This window comes from Lepus europaeus, chromosome 1 (assembly GCF_033115175.1).
Source record: "Lepus europaeus isolate LE1 chromosome 1, mLepTim1.pri, whole genome shotgun sequence".
NCBI lineage: Eukaryota > Metazoa > Chordata > Mammalia > Lagomorpha > Leporidae > Lepus > Lepus europaeus.
In genome coordinates, this window is record NC_084827.1 from 16,407,732 (window position 1) to 16,423,113 (window position 15,382).

The 15,382-nt window shown below is 58.3% G+C and overlaps 1 protein-coding gene across 1 annotated transcript in view; it reads left to right on the forward strand.

Moving 5' to 3' along the window:
* The first annotated feature begins 2,534 nt into the window (after positions 1–2,534).
* PLXNA4 (plexin A4) overlaps positions 2,535–15,382 on the forward strand; it is a 420,485-nt gene continuing 407,637 nt past the window's right edge. The window contains exon 1 of the mRNA XM_062198967.1: positions 2,535–2,845. The gene's annotated coding sequence lies outside the window, so the exon portion shown is untranslated. The remainder of the gene's footprint in view (positions 2,846–15,382) is intronic.

Sequence of the window (15,382 nt, forward strand, 5' to 3'; positions counted from 1 at the left end):
CTCTCTCTCTCTCTCTCTCTCTCTCTCTCTCACACACACACACACACACACACACAGTCTGCAAGGGGAAAAAAACCCATCAGGTTGTATGACACATGCATGCTAGAAGCACTGCCTCCGAGGAGGGGCAGAGCCGCCTTGGCCTCCCCTTCAGCATTTGTGCCTTGTAAGCTGGGTGGACCCTCTCTGCTCTATTGAGCCTTATTCCTTCTATAACCCATTAGGGCTTCCTGTGGGGGCCCTGTGGGCCGTCCCTTTGGGCACAGCCCATGATAAGGAGCCACCTGGAAGCAGGGTGAGGTCCAGGTGAGGCCAGCCTTTCACAGGCCCGAGGGTAAGGGTGGGGGCGGAAGTGTGCATCCCAGGGGTCTGGTCCCAGCCTCACCTGCACAGCTGTTTGGCTCTGCGCATCCACAGCCTGGGACCGATGTCCAAGCAGCAGTGGCACTGAGTGGTTTTGTTGTGTGTTTCTCTGGTCTTCTGAAACTAACCTGATATTGTGTGTGCCTTATCCAGTCTGCGATCCTGGCTCTCTGAGAGGAGCCAGATCAGTGTATTAGCCTCCACTAATGAGATAACTCCAGGCTGCTTTCTGGGCCACACAATAAGGAGCAGAGAGCCAGAGCCTGGAAGGGCTCCACGCTGTCTCCTGGAATACCCTTCCCCAGGGCGTCCAGGGTCTGGTGTCCTCCCGCCCGCGGCCTGTCCCTCGCCTTCTCCTGGGCAGGAGCAGTTTCAGCGCGGTCCTCTCAGGCGGCCAGTTCGACCCGCGTGTGCTGCCCTGCTGGCTCCCGTGTGCCTGTCACCCGACAGCGCCGTTCAGGGTGGGCCCAGAGCACATGTTTGATTTCTGGGAAGATGTAAATCTGATAGGAAGGTGTAGAAGTTTAGCCACTGCCAGTCATTGCCTCCCAATAGAAGGTCTGAGATGTCTGGGGGGGGGGGGACGCTGGGGAAAGGGCAGGAGGGAGGAGGCCACATACCTGGGATCCTGTAAACGTGGTCCCCGGTGGGTGCCCCCACCCCGTGCTTCGCAATGGGAGGGACTTCGCCGTGGGAGGGGCTTAGCGAGGAAGGTGCTTGGCAGGGGGAGGTGCTCGCAGAGGGAGGGGCTTAGCTGGCAGCGCTGCAGGTTCACTTTCCTGGGACCACAGCAGGAGTGGGGATGAAGGAGACGGCAGAGAGTTGAGTGAATAATTGTGGGACTCCCTGAGGTTTGTCTCTGGGCGTGGGCCCATCCCCGGGGTGGGGTCTATACAGAGGTTTCAGGGGCAGTGCAGCCCACTTCCCGCCCGCACCTGCTGCCCGCAGCCAGATGGCTGTCTAGACCAGAGCGACGCGGCGATTTCTTCCTCTGCACTTCAGAAACTACCCTGATGTTGGCATTGTCTGCTCTGGATGCAGGCCAGGGTCTAGGGTTTCAAAGCAGAGAGGGGCCAGGTCAGCTCCTTAATAAAACACCGAGGGACAAGTCGTGAGCTCCGGGGCGCTTGGCGATTCGTGCTCTGTCGCCGAGGCCTCGGGTTCTCCACGCGGGGTGCCGTGGCGGCGGCTGGGGCGCAGCTCCGATTTGAAAACTAGGGTGCGCTTGGGCGTCAGCGTGCGCCCAGGGCAGCTCGGCACACGTGCGGGAGGGTCCCTCCGGCCGTGTACGCCCACTCCCCGCTTCCCCGGCGGCGGAGTGCGCCCGGCTCCGAGCTCGCCGTTCGCCCGCTTCGCCACGTTTGCGCCCCCTGAGCCCCGATCGCCCTTGCCAGGGCGGTTCAGGGCGGGCCGAGGGGCCCCAGGGGGTGTCGGCGGACGCCCGTGGAGGGGCGAGCCGGAGGGCCGGCGGCGGGCGGGAGAGCGTGGGGAGGACCCCGGCCCCCTCTGCCGGCCGCGAGCGCGGAGCCGCCGGAGCGAGCCAGGGAGGGAGCGGCGGGAGGGAGGGGAGGAGGAAGGGAGGGAGGGAGGGCGGGCGGGAAGCAGGGAGGGCGGAGGGAGGAGAGGAGGACCCAGGGAGCGCCAGGCAGCTGGAGTTTTCGCAGCGCTTGGCCGGGCTTCAATGCACAGCGGCGGCGAGCCGCGGCGGCAGCAGGCAGCCCGGGAGCTCCGGCGGCGGCCCCGCGCCCTGCCCCCTGCAAACTTTGCGAGCGGCCCGCCCGGGGGGCCGGGGGCGCGCCCGGGAGGCCCGGCTCGGCCCGCGGCCGCGCTCTCCGCCGCCGCAGCCCCGCGCCTCCCTGGGGATCCGCCGGCGGCGCCCCCAGCCCCGGCTCCCGGGCACTGCCCGGCGCGCCCCCCGGCTGGGGCGGGGGCGGCAGCGGTGTGGCCGGCCGCGGGCTGCCCCGCGAGGTGCGCCGCGGCGCCGAGAGCGCTCCCCGGCGGGTCCCCGGCGCACTCGCCGCGCCCGGGCAGCAGCCCGACCCGGCGAGCATGGGCGGCGCGGAGTGACGCTGCCGTGCCCGCTTGGCATCAAGGACACTCAGCCCGCGGGGGTGGGGACGAAGGGGGCAGCCCCCGAGCGCCACCGCCGCTGCTCAGGCTCCGGGGCTGCGCGGACGAGAGGGCGCCTGGAATCGATCCACATCTCCCGACCTTTTTGTTGGACATTACGCCCACCTCGGACGCTGCAAGAGGAGCTGTCAAGCCCCGCGGGCGCCGGGCAGACCCCCTCCGTTTTCCGCCGCTGCTGCCCGCGGCTTCCGCGAGCCTCGGCGGAGTCTCTGCGTTCGTGGCTGGGGCTGGAGGAGGCAGCCACACGCGCGCACACGCGCACGTTCGGAGGAGGGCGAGAGGCAGCGGCACAGGCACCATCCGCAGTGTCAATGCGGCGCTCCCGCTAAAGGAGGAGACGCGGCGTCTGCAGGTGAGGGGCCGGCCGACCGGGGCGCGGAGCCGGGCGGGCGGCGGGGCAGCGCGGGCAGGGACCCGGGTCCGGCCCGGGCGTCCTCGGCTGCCCTGGAGCCGGTGCGCGGCACATACACGCGCGCACACACACACACGCACACACACAGAGACACGCACAGGCACACGGCGCCCGCGCACCTGCCCGCGTCCCACCTGGACAGCCGCGCGGCCGGAGCAGGGCTTCCCCGTGTTCTTTCTCCTCCCTCGCCCGCGGACTCAGACTTCGGTTCCCCGGGACTTTTCGGGGTGGGATTCCTCGTGTGACTGGCTCTCCCTTCCCCCGGTAGGCTGCGGGAGCGGTTTTCCCGTTCCCAGCCCCGCTCGCTCATCCCTCGCTGGCTTTAAAAACGGGAGAAGTCTGGGGAGGGTTTGGGAGACCCGCCCAGTGAATCCGCCGCGCCGTGGCTTTGGACCCCTCGGGATTTTTCCTGGGAGACACACCGACAGGTATCTGGGCAGGTATTCGGAAAGCGCGGTGGCCGGGCGCACGGGGAGGAGGCCCTAGAGGCGGCGGGGGCTGCAGCTCGGTAGGGCGGTGCAGATGGAACCGACGCGGCGTCTCCCCAGTAAGAGGCAGCACAGACGCTGTTCTGAAGCGCGGCTCGGCTTCCCCGGGAATGCGCCGGCTTCCAGGCAGGAAGGGGCTTCGGCCTCGCGGCGGCCGGGTCCCTGGTCTCGGGAGGATCGAGGGCAGGATGGCAGAGCCTCCTGAAAGGGCCAGCTCTATGCACAGAGCTGGAAGCAGCGGCTTGGGGACACAGGACTTGGGTCTCCCTCTCACCTCCCCAGTCTTCCCTGGTACCCGGGCTGCTTTGCCGAGCGCCCGCTACACCTGCCGCATGCCTTTCGAGCAGCGTGTTTGCGGAAACGGCCTCGGAGGGGCCCAGAGAGGGGTGTAGTCCTCCCAGGGAGGAAGATCGCCTCTCTCCCGGCCGCCTCGCAGGGCCCACCCCGTCAGGTGCAAGGCATTCTCGGGCCTCCTGCGACCCGCGGAGCCTGGCCCTCCGCGTGTAGCATCTCTCTCCTGCAGCTGGGGGCTCCAGGTTCCATTTCCCTTTCTCCCTGGCTGCAGTTGCACAGGCCGTTCGTGTGCAAACTTTTTTCTGGAGGAGCCTGGGGTTCCAAAGCGTTCCCCCTCCCCCCCAGTAGTTGCATCTTAGGTTTCTATGAGCAACTCCTTTAGGGGCTGGGTTTTTGTAGGCGGCAAAGGGTGAAATCCAAGTAAAACCTATTTTGGAGTTGATCGTACACCCAGCAAGTATGCGTGTTGCTATAGCTGCCCCTGTGAGGTGGCTTTCTGACAAAAATATGGAATAAGCATGTAACCTCTATACAATATCACGCTTTAAGAATGTCCCACAAACCCACCAGTGGGAAAAATGTGCTGGGAGTCTTCCAGAACTTGAGAGAGAAGGGGCAAACATTCTTTGGAACAAGGAGACCTCAGTACTGGGCACAGATTTTGGGCTGTTTTTGTAAGTCCTGCAGTTGGGTGCTAAAATGAAGGGCTTCTCCCACACCCCCATCTCCAGTATTTTCAAATTCTGTGCAGCCCCAGCAGGGGTGGCTGGCCAGGCTGAGGGTGGGGGTGGGGGAGGAGACCATATCCCTGTAACCCTCCCTGTGTATCCTGTGAGCTGCCCTAGGATGGATGGAAAGGGGGACAGGGAATCCAGCAAAGTTCTCACCATGCAGAGAGACCGGGATGGGCATGCGTGCGCTGCACCTCCCCCATCCACACCTGCAGTCTCCCTCAGGCTCAGAGTAGTCAGCTGGTCCCACCCCGTGTGACAGTGAGGTCCACCTCTGGCTGCCAGGCCTCGGAAGAGCTGGAACAGTTCCATACGCGTGCCCTTGGAGTGTTTGGTCGCACGTATGCGTACGGCGGCGCCACATGGCTTGCAGCAGACAGTGAGCCCCAGCAACAGTGAGTGCCTTCCAGGTACACACTGCCTCACGGGACCAGGACAGGGCAAAAGGCCAGGGTGCAGATCTTCCTGAAATGTCTGTGCATCCTCCCTGGGAGCACTGCTCCTTTCTCTGTGTCCCTCCCTACCCGCGTTTGCAGCTCAGGAGCCGCCACTTGGATACCAAACCAGCAGTCACTATGCTGGTCATGAGCTAAACATCAGGGTTCAGAGCACCCCTGGACGGTGTAGCGGTGTAGCGTTAGGCACCGGTTTGTGTTCTCGGAGGAAGCAGGCATGAATCAACATGCGTGCAAAGCGGGGTGGGTGCCGCGTCTGATTTTCCCCTTGGCTTCCTCGCCCAGCCTTGGAGCAGGCCACACCGCCACTCTTCTGTGGCTTCTTCCTAAGTTCTCCCTGGGGGTGGGGGCGGAGAGGGCTCTGCTCCCGGGGAAGGGAGCCGCAGCCTGGAATGGTGGGTCCGCCAGACCCTGGGCGCTTGCTTGCCCGGCCTCTCGCTGCTCTCCAGGCTGGCGAGCAGTCCCCGCCGGTGCAATCCTGTCCTCCCTGGGCTGGCCTCTGGCCTCCAGCACTTCATCCCGAATGCCCACCGAGGCTGTGCACGCATTTCCGGGGGAATCTGAGGCAGCCCGCGTGTTTCCTTTTTTCTTCTGGGCGCCTGCCGCGGCCGCTCGCTGCAGACGGAGACTCTGCATGACAGTCTGCCTACCCTTGGCCTGCGGATCCTTTTCTTCGCAACGTGGGCTGCTGGGAATGGAGCAGGGGGCTTCCTAGGGCGGCAGCCGTCCTGAGGCGGCGCGAGAGCCAAGGGGGCTGGGTTCCTAAGCGCTCTCCGCTCGCAGGGATCACCGGGCTTTGATGCAAAGAAATTGCAGCCAGGCTGTCTCCTCCTAGCCAGCTAGGGGGCATTTCTCGGCTGCTGCTCCCCGCGCTCGCCAGGGAAGGCACTAGGCAGACAATGCACACGCGAGACCTGTTGCAGCGGCTCGGGGCTGGGGCGAGACGGCGCCGAGAGCCCCGCCACGGGGCCTGCCTGGATGAGTGTGTGCGACAGATGTGCCGGCCTCGCCTCTTCCCGGTTGGCGGCCGCCGCCGCCGCCTCCCGATGCGAAACTGGGTCAAACCCGGGGCCCTGGAACAGGGTTCGTTTCTCTCCGTGGACACCCCTCTTCTTCCTCTTCCTCCCCCCCGCCCCAGCCGCAATCCACCTCTTGGCTTTGTGTGCACATCCGCCGGCCCATGCGCCCTCAAATTTGCGGCACTCCAAGAAATCAATATAACATGAATTTAACGACAGCTGGATGATTAAGTGTTATTTATATTTAACAGCGGCATTTTAAAAAGACGTGGCGCTAATAAATCAAACGGCTGTTTGCGAGATGCACATGATTAGAGTAATTGCCCCGTATGCTCCATTGAGCAGCGCTGGGTCCGCACAGAGCCCTGCGGACGCTACTGTCTCTTTAAAAGCTGCGAGCCCCACTGCTGCTCCCTTCTCTGAACTCCCACCCGATCCCGTCTCTCCCTCTGTCCCTGCTCACTCTTGGGTCCTCCTTCCCGCCTGGCTGGGCTTCAGCGTTCTAGTTGTGGCAGGAAGGTGGAGCCAGCAGGAAGGCCGGGAGACGGGAAAGGGTTCTGCCGCTGAGTGCTAAGAAATGGATCTTAAAAAGGCAGGCAGGCAAGGCAGGCAGGCAGGGGGTCCTAATTCCCAGAGCCAAGGCCTTGCTCCCCAAGGAAGGGGGCCTGCTTGGTAAACAGCAGCTTGGATGAAAAGCTGCCTGGGGGGGTGAGAGCCCCCAGATCCCTGCACTAGAAAGCGTCCCCAAGCCTCCTGGGTGATGAGGCTGTGAGCTCCTAGCATGGGGTTTAGTCCTTATGAAAACAACGAGATGGGAAATGGTAATGATGACTGATGGGGATGGTGCCCAGTACTTGCTGAGCGGCTACTTGGCTTAGGCGCCCTTTAGGCAGACTGCACAGGTGGGCACACTACTAACTGCTCCTGATACCCCAGGGAGGCCGTGGCTGTCCCCAGCCTCCTGTGCTCAGCTAGGAGACTGAAACCAGGAGGTTAAAGATGTTGTCCAGGATCACACAGCCACCAAGTGGCCGAGCCAAGCTTCTACCCTCAGCTTTCTGAGCTGGTGACTCCAGTCACCACCCTGCTGCCTGTCTCTTTAAAGTGTGTGTGGGGTGCATGGTGCCGCCCCATTGGCAGGCTTGTGGGTGACTGTGCTGGGGGAAGCCCGGCATACCTGGCCCCGGTTTCTCCCTGGGATTTCCTCCATGTGCCCAGGCTAACCGGTCTAGTCTCTGACCCTCAGATTTCCCCATGCACCAAAGCGGGCAGTGAGCCTTATCCTCAACAGCCAGTGGATTGTAAGATTGTGTGCATCATTCTGGCAGGGTGCTCAGCTCCGGGGGGTGACTCTTCACTTCATGAACCTCTTTTTCTCCTGAGGAGAATGAAGGAGTGAGTGAGAGAGTAGTGAGCGAGGTCCCCATCTCTGCTTTCGGGCCCAGGGCGCTCCAAGCTGCTGGGAGTGTGTGTTTCCCTAGTGAGCTTCTCAAGCTGCTGGTGTTGTGCACACAGCACTTTGCCGTCCAGTCCTGGCCAAGAAGGGAGTGTAAGTGAGCTCCCAGGTTCCACGTTGCCACGTGAGGCTTGATCTTTTCCCACTGCTCACAGGAGCTCACAGGCTTTCCCTCATCCATTGGCCTTCAGGTCCCAGCTTCTGAGGTCCAGGAGTGAGGATAAGTCTTTGCCAGGGCACGGCACACCATGCTGGGCACCTGGATCTGTGGTGGTTGGAGCAGAGACTGTTGGAATTGGCGCCAATGGGCTGTGAGTGGGGAGAGTCGTCCTGCGGCGTGGTGGCATTTTGATAGATCTCCGTACATATGGAGAAGATAATCCGGACCTGCGATGGCACAGGCTGAGCCAGGCACTAGGAATTACACCCTGATGCCGAGAGGGATGGGAGTGAGGCCCAGGGCTAGGCTGGCAGATCCCTTAGCTCCGGTCTGCACGTTTTAGGAAGCAGCTACTGGTGCAACTCTTGTGGGTAGTTGTTTCTGTTTTTTTTTTTTTTTTTTTTTCCTTTTCCTCCAAAAGACAAACTCTTATTCCACATATGATTCACTTGGCTTCTCCTCCACACTAGGAGGTGAGTGGCGGTTTTGCAGAACTTGAGGGGGCTGCAAGGGGTGCGTTTAGAATCGCATTCCTTCCTCCCGGGGTGGGGGGGGCAGCAGTAGGAGCAGAGGGAACAGTTGGATGTGGGCTCCCGGGGTGGCTGGCTGCATTGGTCAGCTGTGGACAGATCTCCCGCACCCTGTCTGGGCCTCCTCCACCTGCCTAGTGTCTTCTACGTGGACCCGAATCCACAATAGCAAATTGGATTTTGGGACGTTATGCCACTCCAGTACAAAACAGATCGCTAGCTAACAAGGTCTCACTGATCCCAAAGTCAATGCGCTCAGCAAGGCCTGGCTGAATCCATTCGGGAGGCCTTCCGGGGTAAGGGGCGGTGTTTCCCCTTGAAGAGTGGGGCGAGAAGTGGTGGAGGAGGAGGTGACTGGGAATTCAGGAAAGGAAAACCCCAGCCATCCAGGGGCCTGCTTGGTCTTTGCTCAGGGCCAGGTATTTGCTTGACTTGCTAAACCCTTCCTTCAGTTTCGCTGCTCCTGGTGATGGAGAGTCTAGAACTAGAAAGGAAAGACATCAGTCCTTGGCTTTGGCCCGGATGATCACGAAGATGGAAAGTAAGCAGAGCAGGGCTGGAGATGTGCTTCTCTTCTGGTGGAAGGAGAGGCTGGAGAGGAAGGAAGAGGGAGAGGGGAGGGAATGTCAGGGTGCAGGCATCAGGAGGTGCCACGGAACCAGGTTGCGTAGATATTACCTAACATGATGAAGATGTGAGAATTCATTTTCCTCCTCTCCATCTCTCAGCTGCTTTGAGAAAGGCATAGATCAGGGTTTCCCAAAGTGTATTCTCTTGGGGCAGGAATCTGTGTCAGATTCAGACACACCCAAGTTCCCCTGGGTTGGGGAAGCCCTAGGAATAACGCAAAGCTAACGAGGTCCCTTGCTGTGGGGCGGCTGTGTGCCTTTAGCATGCTAACATGGACTGTGAAAGCACAACAGTAGACAGACCGCGTGGTGGACGCAGAAGTCTGGAGTGAGACAGATAGTTTCGTAGGTCTACTCTTGGCTGCATAAAAGGTTGGGTTCCCCCACAAAGATTCTGCATCACACACAGAGGCCTGGGTGCTGCCCATGGTGTAAGCTGAGCTATGCAAGCAGATTCAGGCCCAGGAGGCAGGGGTCCACCCAACCCACCGCCTGGCTCAGCTGTCTCCAGGGCAAGACAGGGGAGGGTTTTCCAGGCCTGTGTACATGTTCTTAGCTCCCTATCAGGCCATGTAAGATCTGTGACATCACTTGACTGATTTTTAAGTTGATCATTTTGTGTGGCTGCGAATGATGTTAGAAATATCCAGATGTGTGTGACTCCTGCAGGAGCCTACTCTTTGTCTCAAAAGGAAGACAGGTGAGTGTGAACTTCAGGAGCAGAAGAATGGCCCGAGGCATCAGGACCCACTGTGGTGGGAAGCAGAGCTCATGGCGGAGGCTCAGAATTGGGTGTGGTGGGCAATGTCAGGCAGGGCTGTGCTGATGCGGCCAGGCGTGTGAATGGGAGTGGAGGGCTCCATACAAGGAGCCTGTGGCTCCAGCCACGCCTGTGGATCCTTGGCAGAAAAAATGCTCCCCACCCCTGTCCTAGGTGATCCTGGTGCAGCCCCTCGTGTACACCCTGGGGGTGTGGGAGAAGCTGTGCCGGGTCACAGACAGAGATACATGATGCCTGCTCTGACATTCCTGGCTGAGGAGCCTGGGGAGCAATCACCTTATGTTCCAGTGTTGCCAGTTATAATATGACCGAGTTGCTCCAGCGCAATGATTTCAGACATTTTCCTGTGTATTTGGGAATATGGAGTTCTGGCACACAGAGCTGGTACAGGCAGGACTGCTCTGGTCAAAGCTAGGACCCCAGGCCTCATCTCTCACCCCACCTTGGCCTGGCTTCCCCAGAAGCTTGGGTGTTTACACTCTGTTGAGGGGCAGTGTCCCAGGTGAGCAGGGATGAGGAGAAAAGGCAGGGGAGGGGGAGGTAGAGACAGATGGGAAACAAGCAACATACTACTGCACTAGCCACAGATCACCAAAGAAACACAGTTCCCCAGGACGTGTCCAGAGGGGACTGATGGGAACGTGGGGTCTCGGGATTGTCTGCGGAGGGTAGGCACAGCCTGTGGCTCCCCTGCAGGGTCTCCCTGACCACTGGAGCTCAGTGGTCACAGATCAGCCTGTGAGGCATCAATCCCCCTCACTTTGGGCTTGTGACACTAGGTCAAGCCAGACTTTCCATGAGTCAGGCCCAGAGCTGGGGTCTCCATGGCTCCCTGATGGAAGCCCCTGGTGTGTGACTCCTGCAGGAGCCTACTCTTTGTCTCAAAAGGAAGACAGGCGAGTGTGAACTTCAGGAGCAGAGGAATGGCCTGAGGCATCAGGACCCACTGTGGTGGGAAGCAGAGCTCATGGCGGAGGCTCAGAAATGGGTGTGGTGGGCAATGTCAGGCAGGGCTGTGCTGATGCGGCCAGGTGTGTGAATGGGAGTGGAGGGCTCCATACAAGGAGCCCGTGGCTCCAGCCACGCCTGTGGATCCTCTGAACAGAGTCAGACAAAGAGGCAGGGCAGGGTGCTCCCATGGGAGCCTCCAGGACTCATGGCTCTGCAGCAGCAAGGGCCAGCCGCAGCCTGGGTTCCCCACTTTCAACCCCCCAGTAGCAACCCCATTACGAATGGCAGTGAGCGCCAGCGGGATTTCAGGAGGTGCTCTTAGCTCTGAAGGCTATTCACCCTGGGAGTGCCTTCCACATGCTGGGGGCCAATGTCTCAAGCACTCTTGGCATTGGGTGAGAGAGGTGAGTGGCTGCTTGGAAGTAGAGGATGGAGGCACATGACCTCTGCTGCCCTCCTGGATTTAAGAAATAGGATAAGCATCCAAGTACAACACAACAGGGGATATCTCCCCATAAAATGCTTTCCATAGGTCATCACCTCTAGCCGGCATCCCCTACCCACACCGTGGTGAAACCCTTGTGTTCTGAGGCCCCCGTAGGAGCAGGCTGGGCAGATGACGGCTGCCCTGCACTCTCCCAGATGTCTGGCCCATTAGATGCTGACCCCCGGCTTCCTCCCCTGAGTGCATGGCCCCCACTGCTGATGGATGGGAGCAGCTCTCGGGCTCTGTCATGGCATGTCTGCCTGCTTGTTCTGGCTCCCAGAGGGTGGGGCCGGCCCCCCCCCGCTTGAGGCAGTCTCTTGTGCAATCAGAGCCTCAATTCAGACTTTTTAATAATGGCAGAGAAGCTGCTGAGGCAGTGGCAGTAATAATTGAGACTGTTTGCAATTGGCTGTCTGTATCTTCAGGTTCTCCATCTCCATATCCAACAAACCACAGATCGAAAACATTTGCAAAGAAAAAAAAATTGTGTCTGTACTGAACATGGGAAGACTTTTTCTTGTCATTATTTCCTAAACAATATAACATAACATTTGTACTGTACTAGGTATTGTGAGTGATCTAGACATGATTTAAAGATGACATAGGTTATACGCAAACACTACAATGTGTTACATAAATGGAACTTGGGCACCCATGAGTTTGGGTATCTGAGGGGAGGGTCCTGGAAAGAAGCAAACCCTGCAGATACTGAGGGGTGACTGTAATTCCTGTGTCTTAGGCTTCTTACTTTTTTGTGTCTACTCTGTGCCCAGCCCTGAGCCCATGCTATCAGAAGCAATCAATAACTGTGTGCTGAATATGTAGAGCGAATACACGGAGCAGGGCAACACCAGGGAGTGAAGTGTAGGCTCACATGGTGCCTTCCTGCACTCCAGCATGGGCAGGCTTGGAACTACATGGAGGCAAAGTATTAAGGCGGACCAAGACAGGTGCTGGCCGAGCCCATCAGTCACTCGGGGGTGATAAAGATAAATCTTCTTTATTAAATTAGCGAAGGAAACCTGAGTTGTTCAGCTACATCTCCCTAAATCGGGCATGATTGAAACACGGCGCCGTGCCTCAGTAGGCTAATCCTCCGCCTTGTGGCGCCGGCACACCGGGTTCTAGTCCCGGTCGGGGCACCGATCCTGTCCCGGTTGCCCCTCTTCCAGGCCAGCTCTCTGCTGTGGCCAGGGAGTGCAGTGGAGGATGGCCCAAGTCCTTGGGCCCTGCACCCCATGGGAGACCAGGAGAAGCACCTGGCTCCTGCCATCAGAACAGCGCGGTGCGCCGGCCGCAGCGCGTCTACCGTGGCGGCCACTGGAGGGTGAACCAACGGCAAAAAGGAAGACCTTTCTCTCTGTCTCTCTCTACTGTCCACTCTGCCTGTCAAAAAAATAAAAAAAAAAATAAATTTAAGAAACACGTTTTCTACTGGAAGAAGAAAACTTTGCAACCCTAGAGAGGGCTGAGGGTTTCCTGGTGGGCCACAGTTCCATGGTTTTTGCTGTTGGGGTGTGATGTGGTACCACCTGGTATTCATCTTGCATAGGTAATGACGTGCGTGTATGTGTGGTGTATTGGGGCAGAGAGAGGTTATCACTGCGGTAGTATTGGGTTTGGATCACTTGGGGACACTGGCCAGTCACCCATGTGCCTGATGATAGGGCCTCCACCGCTGTCTGCCCAAGCACTGTGCTCCCTGGCAAAGGGAACAATAGTTGCTAACACACACTCCCTAACAAAATTCCCCTGGCGCCCATTCATACAGCACCGCTCTAGTGATTCTATCAGCATTAAACTGTTTGGTGACTGAGTTTAGAATTATAGGAATCGTGGAAATGAATTAGCAGTAAATCAAGTCCCGGCTGAGTTCGAACCCAACTGCAGTGAGTTTTAAATTAAAAATATCTTGCCACGATGGAGCAGCTGTAAGTCAAGCGCTGGAGCTCTGGCGCGCTTGACTTTGGTGGAGTGTGACAGTCACCCTTCGACAGGAAAACCCTGACAACAGCTTGTATGGATTCCCGGCCATGCTGGGAAATTGCCACTTCATTTCTTCTTCATGTACTGATGCCTTTCGTTTTGCCCATTGGAATCCTGTTCTCAGGGACACAGGAGAGTGATGGGAAGAGGGCAGGTGGGAGAAGGCTCAGGCCCCTGGGAGACTATTCATGCCTTCTCTTTGCTGTAGCTCCGGAGGAGCCACGGGTGAGGGGGCTGCGGGGCTGCAGGTGTCATGTGTGGTTTATTTTCCTGCTTGGACTGCATTTGGTTCTGCTTCCTGGGGTAGCCGCACAGAAAAAAAAACAACAAAGAGAACCTTCGAGGAAGCGGCAAGACGGTCACGTAGCAGTGACAATTGCGGTGTAATAGGAAGTCATTTATGTAAGTTGCGGTGCCCTCTGAATGGAGCTTGTCGGAAATGTGGCTGCAGCTTCTCCAGGCCTATTTTTTTTTCCCCCTGCAAAATAATCCTGAGGTTTTCATTTTCAGAGCAATTGCAAAAGTATTATGTGCCAGCTGGGGAGTAAGGAGACCTCGCTTCTAATCCTAGGCCTGCTGGCTATCTTTCAGTGGGTTCCCTGTCCAGGCTGGGCCCCAATCTCTTTCTTTAGCATTGAAAAGAAGCCCTGGCTGCCCCCTCCTCTGCTCCCACCTGCAGCTCAAGAGGTGAGGCTGAATGTGGCCATGCATATTGAAGGACCTGGTGAGTGTCACAAGAAAGCGTCCCTTTGCACACAAGGTCAGAGCGGATCAACAGAGAGAGGATGAAGATCCAGGCTCAGGCCTCTCACTGCGACACCTTGACCAGCTCCTGGGTGTTTGCTGATGTGGCAAAGAGCCGAGAGGCAGGGAGGGGCTGGTTGGCTCAGGAATCTAGAAGCCTGAGTCCCAGGGGAGGGGGTGGGGTCCTATGCTGGTAGCGGCAGGTTAAGGAAGGGACCCTGGAGGAAGAAAAGAAATTATGACTTCCCTTGGTGCTTCCCTTTCCCCATGCCCCATACACATCTCTTTACAAGTCTTAATCAAGGGGGTTGGATGTGGCTTGGACATTGAATGTCCCCCAAAGGTTCATGGGTTGAAAGGTTGGTCCCCAGGATAGTGCTATGGGGATATGCAGAAACTTTCAGAGGTGGGGTCTCGTGGGAGGTCCTTAAGTCCCTGGGGGTGCTGCCAGGGGGACAGTTGTTATAAAGCCCGAGTTCAGCTCCCTGTCCCCATCTTGCTCGGCTTCTGGCTGGAGATGTGACCACAGCCTCTTGCCATACTCTCCGGAGCCCAACCCATGGGGCTGCCCATCTTGGACTTTGAACCCCTCCAGACTGTGAGCTGTTTTGTTGTAGTCATACAAAACTGACCAATGCAGAGTATTTAAACAGGCAGCTGACTGTTATTGACTACCTGTGAGGGGGCAGGCACGGTGCAGGGGTTTGGTTGTACAGAAATGAAAGACCTGCTTCCTGCCAGTAGGGAGCTCACAGCATGGTGTGGCCACAGCACATGCACACACACACATACACACACACACAGGAGGAGAATATTTGCATACAATATGGCATGGGTTGAACAGGGAGAAGAGGGTGCCCTGGGAATCATTAAGAAGGACCCTTGTGCAGAAGGGAAAACCTCCATGAGGAGGAAGGAGCATTGCACTGAGCTCTGACCGGTGTTTGAAAAGATGGGAGGACCGGCTCTGGGAACACACGTGGAGAGCACCAGGTGGAGGAGGCAGTGTGCACCCAGGTGGAGCAGGAGAGAGCATGGCACTCAAGGCGTGGTGGGAAGTGGGGTGGGGTCTGGGCCAGGGTGTTCGTGTGCAGCTAATGGATTTATCTGGCCTTGGGGAAAATCATCCATGTCAGACTTACATCATCTGTGGAAAGGTCCTGGCATGTGGGTGAGGACAGCTGGAGGTGAGGCTGCTATGATACACTAGAGAGACCCAGAGGGCCCCATGGGAAGGCGGTGGCAAGGGAGACAAGTGCCTTCCCCTGGGAGGTGCGTGGCCATTAGAGTTGACATGACTGTGAAGAGTGGGCATGGCCGAGAAGGGGGTGGGGAGCAAGGGGATGAGTCAACGATGACATCATGCAGATTTCCTGCTTGGGCTGCTGGTGCAAGGTGACACCATTCACGGGGTTACGATTTCTAGGCCGGGATCAGGTTGGCAGAGAATGGCAGGCAAGGGGGTGGCGCATTCTTTCTGGGCACAGTGAACTGGGGTACATATGGGATTGGGATGCATGTGGAGGCCAGTGGATACAGGGCTCTTGTGTTCCTGGCAACGCCATCGCATGCTTGCTCATCCGTGTTGTGGACCTAAGATTTCACTCTGGGATTTGGCTTGGGAAAGAAGCAAGAAAACCCACATGTAGAGTTCTACATTTTTCAAGTGGTTCATGTTTTAAATCAAGTTTGCCGTCTTGAACAACCTCCTTGGGGTTGTTCTAAAGGCACTCCAGGCGTTCACCTTCCCTCAGGAGAGCACCACT